The following is a 14992-nucleotide window of genomic DNA, read 5'->3' as shown; positions in this document are numbered from 1 at the left end:
ATCTAGCCATATATACATATATATGTATGTATGTATGTATATATATATATATATATATATATATATATATATATATACATATATATACATATACTTGGGATCAATGTTTCTGGCTCACATTTCTACAGCTAAGTTTTAATTGTGTGTTTAAGTCTGCAAATTCTCTTTTCTTTCATGTCATTATGTCTGGTTATGAACTCAATATTTATAGGAGTGTTAATGCAAATATGAAAGAAGATAAAGGCTTCATATCTTCTAGGAAGGTGTTTTAATTACCATTCATATTAAATGTCATGTGGCATTTAATTTGAGACAATGTACAAATAAGATAAAATAAAAATAGAATTTTATTGCCTGTCACTATTTCTGTCCATGTTTGAATCATATAGGCATACTGACAGCAATGTGGTTTCAAAGGGGGCATTTTTTTTAGTGAATCACATGTCCATCATTATCAAAATAATTGAAAAGAACTTGAAAAGAGGATGTAGGCAGGTATGAAATAGGACCCTGCCCTCAAAGAGCTTAAAGCCCACTTGGGATGACATGACTAATACATAAAAAAGACAAAATCACATATCAGCAGGGGCTAATTGTGTGATTATATGTAAAATGCTCCAGAAGTTTAGAGATAGGGAGTTATTACCAAACACTGGGATGCTCATGGAAGGATTCATGTAGAAAATGAAACCCGCCCCCCCCCCCCCAAATACTCCACTTAGACAAGTGAAAAGGAATCTAGTTTGGGGGAGGCATTTATTCATTGAATAAATATTCATTAATATCTTCTGTGAGCCAAAGGAGAAGAAAGTACTATCTCTTAGTTCTTGTTTTTGTGAATTATTTTTGCTTATGAGGTACTAAACTTCCTTTTTTCTTTTCTGCTAAAGGATTGTAAGTGCCATGAATACCCTAATGCAGATTAGACTCTAGTCATCAAAACATGTGGAAAATATATGGTCCATGCCTATGTTCATGGGGCAGTAAAGGACAGATATTGATAATACATTGTATGATAAATGCTTTAAAGTTGCAAAAAAAAATGCTATATGAAATCCAAGAGAGCAGAGCAATAATCTAGGTGAAGGAGAAAGAGCAAGAATAGAAGACTTAATTTAGGAAATGACATTTGAATTGGACTCTAAAGAAAGAGTAGGAATTCAATATCTAAAGAGGAGGAAGGACATTCCAGAAAAGTAGCATTGAGGACCTATACTAATATGTTGAGAATGAGAAATTGAGAGGACAGAATGGATATGAGAAATTCTATTATGGAAATAAAATTTCTAGTACTTGGTAACTAATTCCATATAAATAGTAAAGAAGGAAGATAATTCTAGAATTTTTAAAATATAAGAAATAGAATAAAAAGTGGTGCCAGAAGTAGAAATAGTGGAGTCAGAAATGTGACCAACTCAATTTTGGAAATGTTAAGCTTGCCATGCTCAGTGTTAATTCACGTCTAGATGCATTTGTCTTGTAGGCACTTGGAAATATGGGTCTAAAGTTTAATAGTGAGTTCAATACTAGATAGGTATATTTGAAAGTTGTATGCATAGAGATGGTAAGGAAAGCCAAAGGAGTGTCTATGATAACCAAGGGAGAATATATATAGAAAGAAGTCAGTAAGACCAAGGAAACATTCTTGAATCATCCATGTTAAGTGGTCATCAGGTAGAAGGTAAGCCAGCGCAAGAACAGCTAGAGACATATGAGAAGAATCCCCAGAGTCTCATTTCTCTGAAGCAAAGGGAAGAGAGAACACCTGGTATTTAATATGGTCACCAGTATCTAACATTTCAGAGGGATTTAGGAGGCTATGAATAAAAATAAAAATAGCAATGTCATCAATAATGGCAACAACAAAAATAAGGATAGCAGTTAACATCAAGTAGTGCTTTAAAGCATGCTAAGTGTTTTACAAATATCATCCCATTTTATCATTACAACAACCCGGGGACACAGATACTATTATTATCCACATTATATAGGTGAAGCTACTGAGTCAGACAGAAGTTATGTGAATTTCCCAGGGTCATACAGCTTAGTAAGTGTTTGAAACCCAACTGGAAAAATGCTACTACTTGGTAATGATTCCAAGCCAACCACTTCACTCAGCATGCCACCTAACTCCATCGGAATTAGCAATTAGGACGTTATTAATGATATTGAAAAGAGCATTTTCCATGGAGTTGTGGGGGAACAAACCAAACTACACACAATCAAGGGAAGGATGAGTTGTAAAGATATACAGTGTCCCAAATGTCTTCAGTATATTTTAAACTTGAATTTAAACTTTAATAATAAGTTAAATAGTTTTAGACTGCACTAAGATATTAGGGACACCCAGTAGAGGCATCAAGTATAGACTACAGCTTTCAGTGAAGGGGAGGAGGGAGTTGGGAAGGCAGTTGAATGGAGAACAGAGCAGTATAAGAACAAAGAGAGGAAAGGGAGTGGTTCCCAAGGATGAAAGTTTTATTTTAGCCTGATTACATTTGTGGTAACTATGGGGTCATCCAGACAGGAGTGACCAGCATATAGAAGGAAATATAAGGCTGAATACCTGAAAGGAAAGATTCAAATTAGAAATATAAGCAGGTGAGTTAAGTTTAAGGTGATAGATGGGGCCAGAGAATAGAGGTGATCACCAGGGAAGAAAATATAGAATGAGAAGAGTGCGAAGAACTGACTTAGCTTTTGGATATAGCCATATTTCTTTTCCTAACTTAAAGCAAAAGGGAAAACTATAATATTTTTATACAAATTAACTAAGAATAAAGTAATAAGGTACAGAGAATAATCCTTAAGATGGAAAGCATCTTAAGAGTTCAACCTCCTTGTTTTACAGTTGAGGCTGTCACACAGCTAGTAAATGACCAGAGTAGCCCCAAAGTTTCTTAGCTCCCCACCCAGCATTCATTCTCATATATCATGATTCCTTTGATTAACTTTGGAGGGAAAGACCTCAGGGTTGTTGGTCAAAAGAGAAACAGTTACTATTGACATTCACTCTGAGCCAGGAGGATCCAAAATATAGTCATTAAATGGTGCTTCATCAGGGACCTATAGTGATCCAATCTATGAGCTCCAGAGTGAAATGTGTTAAAGCTTTGGTCTTTGAGAAAAGGAAGAGAGAGAGAGAGAGAGAGAGGGAAGGGGGGAGAGAGAGAGAGAGAGAGAGAGAGAGAGAGAGAGAGAGAGAGAGAGAAAAGGAAGGAAGGAAGGAAGAAATCTAGCTAGTAACCCCAAGTTGACTGGATAGCTTCTACCCATCAAAATTTACCTTCCTTTGGAGAGGAGAAGGAGAGGGAGAGGGAGAATGAAAGGGAAGAAGGAGAGGACAAGCTGAGTTACCCCTCAATGGGTCCCAATTCAGGCAGCTCAGACTACTTACAGGTTATGTTCTCCTTCATTTTCAAAGAGGACTATGACATCAGGGAAACGATAATATGACTTGCAGTTGGCTTTGATTTGAGTGAGATAGGTCTGTGCAAGGTTACGAGCCTCACTTTCTCATCCAGAGTCATCTGAGTCCAGTGGTCATGATATTGGTCAGGGCAAGTGGAGATGGCCCAGGCTGCAGTGGGAAACCCTGGCCCTTCTAGGCTAAGGCCATTTCAGGTTTTCACTTTGAGTGAGGTAATGGCCATTCTGTGAATAGGCCTTTTAAAGAAGTGAGTCAACGAATGGCCCCTTTAGTAAAAATTTTAAAAAAGCAAACTGGGAAGGGAAGACCCTCAGGGTTGCTGGTCAAGAAAGAAAGAATTACTGTTGAAATTCACTGGGAGCCAGGAGCTCCAAAATATAGCCATTAAGTGGTGCTTGGGCAGGGACCTATTGTGGTCCAATCTAAGAGTTCCAGAGGTACATTTCAATGTAGATGGCATTTGTAGCATCAAGTTAAGGAAGAATACTTTTCTTTTACTTTTTATAAAAATATTTGCATTTATATAAATATGTCAACTTTTCCATAACTAACCCAATTTTAAATACTATGAAGATGCCTTAAATATGCATCCTGAGAAATAGATAAGACAGTCTAGCATTACAGTTTTGAGGATAGAGGAGGAGACATGTGGCATGAGCATTTTCTAAAATGCCCTGAGAAGATTTTTACTAAATCTTCTAAAGGATTTTTTAAAATTGTCATTCATGAGAGTAATCTTAGCCCTTTCATGATAACAACACATACTGCATTTACATAGCATGATTTTCTTTGCACTTCAAAATATGTTACAAAGGAATCATTTAAACACCTCTTGAAAGTACGTAGCAACATTTTGAGAACCATTCTAACCTGATCTTGGCCTAACCCCTCCAACCTTTTTGCTCTTACCCCCACCAGTCTCATGTTCAGAATATACTCCTTCCTCAGCCCTACTTATTAAAATATTTGCCTTCCTTCAAGGAAGGGTCATGTACAACCTAGGCCATGTGGCAGAATGCAAAAATCACTGGGTTCTAATCCTACCTCTAACATTAATACTTGTATTACCTTGTGCAAGTCACAGTCCTTGGCACAAATGAAGTGCTTAATAAATGCTTGCTGATTTGATTTGACCTCTTTGAGCGTCAGTTTCCAGATCTATAAAAAGTAAGAAGTTAAAATAGATAACTTTGCGATAACCAGCTAGAGATCTGTGATCCTATGATCTTCTATAAAGTTCTCCTGGATTCTACCCCTCCCCACACCAGCTTCCTCCTCAAATTTGCTGACACCATTTTATCTAGAACTCTCTTTTATCTAGAACTCACATTCTACCTTTTATTATAGTTAAACGTATACATTCCTCTTAGCAAACTATAAGCTCCTTGAAGGAAAAAACTTTTATTGTTCATTATTTTATTTTCAGTGCCCAGAATTATGCCTTATACATTGTGGGTGTACAATAAATATTGTTGGATGAAACGAATTGAGCCATAACTTTTGAACAAATCTACCAGTATAAAACATCTAATGCCATTGAACTGAAAAATATTCCATATCTCTGGGCATTAATCCACAGTGTAAGTTGAGCATGAGAAAGAAGTTTAACCTAAATCTACCATCCCCAAAGCTCTTGGAACCATTTTGCAGGCAGACATCTCTTCCTAAGGGGCCCCAGGGCTCACCTTTAACTGTGACTGAGACTACTGCGAGATTGGGTCACTTTTAGAAGTAAAACCTCAAAACAATTTGCAAATGGATATTTTGGTTTTTCATATATTTTTATTTAATTACATCTATTTTATCTAATTGACAGGCAACATAAAGTAGTTAATAGAGTGCTGGACATAGGAAGAAATTAATCTGAATTTCTCTTCAAACACTTACTACATGTATGACCATGGGCAAGTTATTTAATGTCTTTAAGCCTCAGTTTCCTCATCTGTAAAATGAAAGAGTTGGACTTGTTGATCTCTAGTTGAGCTCTAGTTTGTGAGCCTCTAATATCTGGTTTTAGGACTCCCAGTCTTTGAATTCCCGTACATCTTAGATACAACATAAACTGACTGATTTCTCTAAGGGGTAGCTGGTGTTTGCTGATTCACTTCAAAAATGTAAATGCACAGCAATTAAACTTCACACATCTATCTTAATTTAATTTCTATAATGTTGGTGAATCTGTGATTGTGACTTCTTGGAAGTTCTGTTAAGCTTTCTAGATTTGTTTCTTTGCTCTTAAACCTTTGATTTTGACGCTTGCTTCTCAAGTCATGGATCTTTGTCTACTTTGGTCATCCTCAAGACAATCTACTATGTTTGCTCCCAGTTTATGTTTGTTTTTCTACATATATAGGGGTACCAATAGCCTGAGAACTGGGAGGGGAAATGCCATTCTATCCAAATTGCAGCCATTTATTTTTAATAATAAGAGTAAGAGATTTTTTCTTTTTGCAGTTTCTTATAATACAGCAGCAAAACTAATGAATATATAATTTTCTTTCCCTTCTGCTTGTCATGCACTGCTAACATGGACATCTACAAAGGCTCAGGTTGGTGTTGCAATCTGTTTGATCTTTATTGTTCTAATTTAGTGGAAAGGGGTTTTGATGATTTTCTTCTCATAAATCAACTTTTTAAAATTTTTCTTTAGTTTTCAAAGAACTGATCAAAACATTTTCACCCCTACAAGAGACAGAAAATCACCCTACATGAGGGCTCGGTTTCTCTGTTGCTGTTGCACCAGTTCCTTTGCTTCAATGAAAATGGCTATTTCAGAAACCCTGAAATTGATTTATATCTGCTTAAATTTGCCATGCTTGCCTTATTTTATGATAGGAAGAAAATAGTATGCAGAGATTCCAGGATCAGCAAAAAAAAAAAAATGCCGAATCTCTCAAAAGATTCTCAATAATGAGACTGTTCTTTCTGTACTATGTGAGTGTACAAGTTGGCATTATGTATTGTTACTGGGTAAGAGAACATACTAGTAGAAATATTATTTTCTCTCCAGATGCTAATTCAAGGATTCACCATCATTTCTTTCTGAACAGCCTTTCTCAGAAATGATGTTCTGTTTTTCTGAAAGTGACTTTTTTTTAAAGTCACTAATCTTTTTGAAGAATCCATTGACATCAGCCCTCCCATATAAAGCTCAGGGTCTTTGCTTTTATGGTACCAATAAATCCACTTGCTATTTCTGTCCACCCTGATTCTTGTTTGAAATATTGTCGGTCATGTAATGAATACAAAAATCATTAGTGTTTTCAGAACCTGCCTGTACAGTAGAATAAGTAATTCATATGAGTCCTTGGGGGCCAGTAGATAAATACAGCTAAAATGTGCCGTGCAACCACAGGGGAATGCATATTTTTCATGTGCAAGACTTAGCAAAGACTGGCAGGGGAGTATAAAGTGATCATAGGGCTGGACTCCAGTGCATTGGGAACAGGCAACAATTGTATAAATCAGTGTTTCCCTATTGAGAAAGCAGCATACTATTTCAGAAAGGTAGTAGGGTTGCCTCAGTGGGCATTTAGCAGAATTGAACATTAATCTGTATTCTTTGTGGGACTAAAAGCGTTTTGTGGTCTCAAATCCCCTGTGCTATCTAAAGCTAGTTTATGATCCTGGGTACTTTCTAGGAGGAAGGCACTTTAAGAATATATTGTATAACCCTCTTATTTCATAGATTGGAAAATTGGAGACTCCAACAAGTTAAATGACTATTGACAGTGTATAAAGTGGAAAAAAAAATCAAAAGTATTCTAGCTGTGGGATTTTATTTTCATCCCATCAATGGAACAATAGGGTACATTTTGGCCAACAAATATATACTTTAAAGTATTTTAGAAATTTGCTTCGTTTAAAAAAATATTCATTTTAAAATAAGTCTATCCTCATTTCTTGCTCAAGCCAACAACTTTGTAATAATTAAGAAAAAGATGCGGAGGGGAACTTGTTCAGCAAACTTAGCTCATGTATCAACATTATCTGGAATATTATTAGTACCCCACATAGTACCCCATTTCTTCAATTAATGAATTGAATTTTTCTCAATTTGTAAATGGAGCCAAGCTTTGTTATTATAATTACACAGCCTTCAGTTTCATTGTTTTGTCATTTGCATTTTTGAAATATATATGTCTTTGTTTCTGTGTGTATACACACACTTTATTTACCATCAGATATATCTTCCCATGTACCTCCAACTTCTTTACACTCCACCTTTCTTATTGTATAGTAATATTCCATTAAATGAATGTACCACTTTTTTTTTTAACCATTATCCAATCAAAGGATATCAGCTTTGTTTCTAGTTCTTTGTTATGGTAGAAAGTACAACAAAGTGCAAATAATTTTTATAATCTATATGATCTATCTTTAATCTTCTTGAGGTATAAAACTGGCTAGAGATCTCCTATTCAAGGAATATGGACATTTTTGTCACTTTTTTAAAAGCTATATTCAATATTGATTTCCAGAATGGTTGAACCAGTTCCACTAACCCACTAGCATTACATTAGTGTTTCTGTCTTCACACAGCTCCCCCATTATTAACTATTTTGACTTCTTTTTTTCATTTTGCTAGGTTTGAATATGTAAATATTTGTTAAATACTTACCATGTGTTCAGCAATGTACTAGGCATTAAAAGGAAGGTAATATACAAAAACATTGTAAAACTTGATCATTTTTCCAAATAACTCATTAACAGGGATCAATTGTTGATAAACAAATTTCATTCAGACAAATCAGATAATTTGCATGAATCTGAAGAAACTTAGAAAGGCTTGAAGGTAGTCTTTGTACATATCCATAGTAGATGCACCGGGGTGGTCAGGGGCTAGGGCATATGAGGAGAAAAACAAATAGACATGCCTTAGTTGTGAACTTGGGTGTGAAACTGATCCTTGAATACATTTGAACTGTGAGGTGAAAAACAAGGCTGCTGAGTATTTTTTTTGAGTATTATTTTCTCAGAGAATTATACTTGAATTTAGACTTTCTATGACACATCCTATCATATGCATTCAATAGAAATTTTGAAATTGCTTATTAATAGGTCCTAGAAATTAAAACTGAATGGTGCCTCATCTAGACCAACTCTCATTACACAGGTAAAGCAACAGAGAAGTAAATAATTCTCCTAATGTAAAACTGTGAGTTAGTTGGGGAGGGAGGATTCTAGCGAAGGCCTTCTGTCTCCCAATCCAGCAATTTTTTCATTCCACTATTAAATGAGGATCACACTGTACTAGGTGCAGTGCTTCTTTCTTCTACATCATAGGTCTTTCCCCATACTAAAAATCATTGTTGCTTCCCAGAAAAGAAAGTCAGTGCTTTATGAAATATATGTGCCTATATTGTCATCACCATCATCAGCATCATGTCATCTTCCATTTATTTGTGTATTACATTCACACACATTTTCATAGCACTTTCACACTGAGTGTCTCTTCATTCCAATCCATCACTGACTCAGCTGTCAAAGCAATCTTCCTAAAACACAGGTCATAACATTTCATTACTTTACTCAATAGACTGCAGTGGCTCCCTTTTACTTCCAGAATTAAATAGAAAATCCTCTTTTTGACTTTCAAAACCCTTCACAACTTGGCCTCTTTAGCCCTTTCTAGTCTTCTTCTAGATATACCCCTCTATGAACCCTGTGATTCACATACATGTGCCTTCTTACTGTTTCTCAAGTAGAACAATTCATCTACCAACTTCATGTCTGCTCACTGCATTTCCCCTACCTGGAATGTTCACTCTCTATTTCTCTGGCTTCCTTCAAGCCTCAGCTTGAATCCAAACTTCTATAGGAGTCTTTATGCGAATGCCTTTCCTCTGACAATACTTGCCATTTTATTGTCTATATTTTGTATATTCACATGTTGTTTTCCTATTAGACTGTGAAATTCTTGAGGACAGATACTGTGATTTGTCTTTCTTCTACTTCTAGACCTTAGCACAGTGCTTAGCACCTAGTAGATGTTTAATAATTGTTTGTTGAATGATAACTACCTTTTGGAGTGAGTGGTGTGGATATAACTCACCTCCTTATAATCAGCTCAAAAATTGTAAAAGACTTACCTAGGGTTAGTCAGCTAGGAAATGTCAGAGCCAAAGAGTAGAATTCAGAGGTTCTGATTCAAAATTCAGTATTCTTTCCCCATGATCACACCCTAATGCCCCTCCTCTTCACTGAAGCATTTGTTTCTTTGAAATGGGAGCATAAGCTGCCAAAAAATGACCATGGCATTGTAAGGAACCCCGAAGGATTAAATAAACCCATCAGGCATGTATGCTAATGGCATGCAAAATTATGAGATTGATTTATTACTCCAAGATCACCAATGTTTCTGAAACTCATAAATCCCTATAGTGCCTCTGAAACAAATAATTAGTACTACTGTCAGCTCAGCTTATGAATGGGAAAACCTAGATGCAGAGAACATCTTTAAGCAAACTGCCAGAAAATCAATGGTGGAACTTGAAACAAAACCCTGTTCTCAGCTTTCCCTGTACTGCTGTGCTCAGAAGACCACAGATTGTCTCTCTTGCAGTGTTTAGGGTCACTTCACCCATCGTTGAAATGAAGCAACCTTGGAACTGGACCACATTATCAATTTAATAAGACCTAATCAAAGTATCCAATAACTGAGGACAGGAATTCAATACAAGTAAAGTATTTGATGGTGCTCAGCTCCTAAGGAGCTCAGAGGACTTCCCAGGCATGATTTTATCAAAGGATATTTCCTACTAAGGAGGGGTATTTGAACTTTGCCTAGGATACTAGCTTCGTCTGATTCAAAGAACTGACAGATATAGGAAAAACATCATTGTGGACATCAGTAATGATATTAGATCTGAAAGGAAACATATTATTTAGGCAAGACCTTTATTTTAAAAAGAAACTAAGGCACTGAGAGATGAATTGACTCACCCCAGCTCACACATCAGGTGTCAAAACTGGGTTGAAAATTTAAGTTATCTGACTTCCTAGACTTGTACTTTTTGTACTAGTTGGTACTACTTGTGTTTTGTGAATCCAGTTCAGCAAGTATTTATCAAGAGGTTATTATGCACTTAAGACTATGCTAAGGGATTTAAAATCGAAAAGAGAAGTATAAAATATGATCTCTTTCTCTGAGGTGCTAAGTGCAAGGGCAAACCCGTCTCTGATCTGATTCTGTATGTGCCCTAAATCAATCCCAAAGGCTGAGATGGTCTGCCTGTTCATAGTGATAAACACTATAGGGACCTTTCTCCAGATTGCCTTATTTCCACAATTGTGGGTTGTGGATAGACATGTAGCCTCTTTGTTTGCCATCCTCTGACCCTTTGTGTTTAGTATAAAATGTTTGATGAAATATTCAAAGGACCCTGTCAACCTGAAAATTACACTTTAATCAGGATTTTATTATTTCATGGAATGCTTTCCCCAGTGCCTTAGCTTTCTGATGCCTCTGTGGTTACTTGTTAGCTTTGACAAAGTAATCACCTTCGAGCTCACCTTGTATAAGGGAGAGATAATTTCATTCTTCACAAGAAGTACTCTACATAGCTACTGCAGGATCATGGCATAGTGGGAAGATAGGAGGGAATATCAGATGACTTTGATCTGTGTGCAGCTTTGTCAGTTACTAGCTATGTGATCTTGGGAAAGTCACTTTACATATCTGAGCTCCAGTTTTCCCATCTGTATACTGAGGAACATCATCAAGAGCTTGTATGAGTGAAAAAAAAAGAGGAGAGAAATTGACTTTATGGCAAGAGTTGGAGTGAGGGAGATAAGAAATGGATTCTCAGACCAGTGCTATACTGGTTTCAATGAATATTATTATTGTTATTTAAGGTTTTAGTGTTGCATTGTTTTTAGGAAGCATTCATTTCTGTCTTCCAATCAAAGTCTATCTGCTAAGAAAGAAAATATACTTACCTCAAACCAACTGATGCCACAGATTACATTTGAAAGCATATGCCACATTCTTTATCTATAGCCTTTATTTATCTTTCTGCATCCTACAATAAATGATGCCTTCTTAAGAAACCCATCCAATGTGACATGTAGCCACTTACCTTTCTACAATATGAAGAGAATATTTCTGCTATGTTTTTAGGCCCTTTTAAAAAGATTTATGAAAAATTGGATAAGAATGAAGGAGAAGAAATAGATGCCCACTTAAATGAAAGATCAGTAATCTATTGGAAATAAAAGTAAAAGAAAAAAAGGTACCCCACAAAATGGTTATAAGAATCAAATGAATTGATGTTTTAAGTGTAAAGCAATATGCAAATATAAATTAATATGAAGACTGTTATTACAATTATGATAATCAGCATAATCCTCACGACAATATAACTCAACTTCTTCTTAAACCCATTAATTCACTGACCATTTGCTACTATTGGACCTTCAGAGGGTAAAGAGATAGGTAAAGATAAAGTGATCTGACAATTCGTTTAAACATCAATACGTTTTTCTTTAGATGTACAAAATCAGGTATTCATAGAGAGAAAGGTACTAGCATCTAGAGTTATTAAGAAAGGCAGAACCTGAACTGAGTATTGAAGGAAGCCAAGGAAGCTAAGAGGCAGAGGTGAGGTGAATGGCATGAGGAACACCTAGTAAAAAGTAAAAAGGCAGATAGATTGGAGATGGAGGATCAAGTATGTAGTCAGGAAGTTGAATCTCCCCCTCTTTAAAATTCCTGAGCCTGGGTCCTAAATTAAAAACTGCCTTCAGAATATCTCCAGTTGGATGTCTGTTGGCAATGCAAACTCAGGATGTTCAAAGTTGAATTCATGTTTTCCCCTAAATCCATTCTTTCAAAATTTTCAACCTTTATTACATACTACCATCTTTACAGTCACTCAGGTTGATTACCTCAAAGTCATTCTTCATTCTCCTCTTTCCTTCACCACCTATATCCAATTATTTGTCAAGTCTTGTTGCATCTACACCCATATCTCTCACATTCACCACTTCTTTTCCATTCATACATCCTCTACCCTAAGTCCACATCCTTTTTCATAAATTAATAAGTTTCCTTTCTTCTTAAACTTTTCTCACTTATTCCATCCCCTAATACTCAGTGAGATTTGATGATGCTGCTTCCCTTTCCATCCTTTCCAGTAGTACCTACATTTTCTCTCATGCTACCCAACTTACTCTCAAAATTGGGGAGTTGTATTACTCATCATTCACCATTGCTACTTCCATACCCTTCTACCACCATTACTCAGCAACCTGTCCTACTTTGAGGTTCAAGACATCCACTTTTATCACCCACTCCATATCTTGATGTCTATTATCTATAGAGTATTAGGATACTCTTTTTTGTTTTTTGTGAGATTTTTTCAATGTCCAGCTCACAGGGCTTCTCATCTCCACAGCTCCTGCTCTCATATTAGAAGACCTCAGCATCCATAGTAATGTTCCCACTAATGCTCTCATTTCCAAGATCCTTAAGCTACTCAACTCCCATGACCTACTCCTTCATTCTGTCTCAGCTACCCACAGAGATTGGTATATTCTTGATGTTTCCATGATCCCTGAATATTCCACTTCCATTTTCATGACTATAAAATACCTCTAACTGATCACATTTCATCATTCCATTTTTCCTTAGGACCCTGTAACAACAAGCACCCCAACACACTAAAGGGGCCTGCTATCACAGGTTCTTAAATATGCATTCATAAAAGGAAAGGCAGCTTTTGAGGGATTAACAATCACTTTAATAAAATGCATGCATCATTCCTTTAACCAAGCACATATATCATCCACTTAATTCAGGGGAATCAGCACCCTGAACTTCAAAGAAAATACAGAGAAATCAAAAAATCAACAGACATGGCTTCCTCTGCCTGAATTCATCAGACAGTTGGACCCTAAATGTCTGACCATAGTTACCAGAGAAAGAAGCACTGACATCTGGGTTTTCAAAGCCAGGGGAGTCCTTAAAGCAGCTTCCCAGAGTCCCCATCCGGCATTCAAACCTTCTTACAAAAACTAAGTCCCAAAGTAAAACCTCATCTTCAGAGTAATTGTACCTTTTTTAGAGCCAGAGGGCAAAACCCTCTGACCCAGTGCCTCAATAGAAAAAACAAAAGGTACTTGGGACCCTCCTATAAAACAATTCCCCTAATGAAGCTTCCCACAATGAGCAGGCCCATCAATGGGTGAGAAAAATCTTCTTTAATCCCATTATTCAATCAGAGGCACTTTTTATTAAAAGCAGCAAAAGATCTTAATTTGATTGCTATCACAGGTCTTAAGTCCTTTCTTCCTTATCCCCTTTAATGCTGACCTCCATTTTCTCCATCTTTTGGTTCTTTTCTAGGCCATTGCCCTTGCAATATCTACTTTCTATGCCTTTCTCCATTTTAATCTTTTGGTGAACCAAATAAACTCTACATTCTCCTATCTACTCCCTTGCGTCCCTTGGCCTATCATATCTTACCAAATCCCAAAAATGAATAATCACTAATTTCTGCCTCCTTTGTTCCTGTTCACATGCTGCTGAGTGAAACTGGAGACATTTTTTTTAATATGCTGAGTATACTACACATATGTGTCATATAATAACAACTGAAACTTTACTTCAGCAAGAGTATTTTTCAATTCCTTCCTAGTCAATTGCTAACATGTTTTCCTTACCAGCAGTTCCCAACCTTTTTTTTTTTTCTCATCAGGTCTTCCTATGACCTCACCCACAAAAGAAAAGAAAGAAAGAAAAGAAAATGAGGTCATTTGCTGTCGGCTCCCTGTTGTCCACTCTTTACCTCACATAGCTCAAATATCTTTCTCCACTATGTCTTCATTCACTAAGGTTCCAGATGAAGTGGTGACTCTTCTGCTTCCTAAGGTCATCCTTACTAGATGTACTCTTAATACCATTCACACAAATCTTCTCCAGCAGGTTGTCCTCAATAAAATTTGTCATATCCCACTAGCTATCATTCTGTGTCCCTCCTCCCATTAATAAAATACTAAAGCAATCTATACTCTGTCTCCACTTACTGTCCTATACATTTTTACTTAACTTTCTGTAGTCTAGCTTCCTACCTCAATATTCAAAGGTAATTACTTTACCAAAAGATATCAATGGTCTCTGAAATGCCTTTTCTCTTTCTACAAACTCTTATCTCTTTCTGCAGCATTTGACCCACTGCTGATCATATTCTCCTCTTTCAATCTGGGTTTTCATGGCATTATTCCCTCCTAGTTCTCCTTCTAACTGTCTAACTACTCTTTCTCAGTTTCTTTTCCTACTTCTTCATCCATGTCACATTTGAAAACCATAGTTTCACCCTAAAGTTCTGTTCTGGAGATCTCAACTTCCATGGCTTGATTTTCATTTCTATTCAGTAATACTGAGTCTATCCAGTCCTAGTGTCTCTCTTAAAATCCTGTTTGGTCAACTGTCTCTTCGGTATATCAAATGGAATGCCTTATCAACATATAAAATTCAGCATGTCAAACACAAATCTCATCTCCTCCCCACCCTCCAACTCTTCCCTTTTTTCCAAATGTTCATATTATTGTTAATGGTAC

At 36.4% G+C, this 14992-nt stretch overlaps 1 protein-coding gene across 2 annotated transcripts in view; it reads left to right on the top strand.

The window, feature by feature from the left end:
- The window catches only part of THSD7B (thrombospondin type 1 domain containing 7B), a 1192820-nt gene that overhangs the window by 1022874 nt on the left and 154954 nt on the right, over positions 1-14992 (top strand). The gene's annotated exons all lie outside the window — the stretch shown is intronic.

The sequence above is a fragment of the Notamacropus eugenii genome, chromosome 5 (assembly GCF_028372415.1).
Source record: "Notamacropus eugenii isolate mMacEug1 chromosome 5, mMacEug1.pri_v2, whole genome shotgun sequence".
NCBI classification, from domain to species: domain Eukaryota; kingdom Metazoa; phylum Chordata; class Mammalia; order Diprotodontia; family Macropodidae; genus Notamacropus; species Notamacropus eugenii.
Note: the sequence above shows the minus strand (reverse complement) of the source record. Positions and strands in the feature narration are given on the sequence as shown.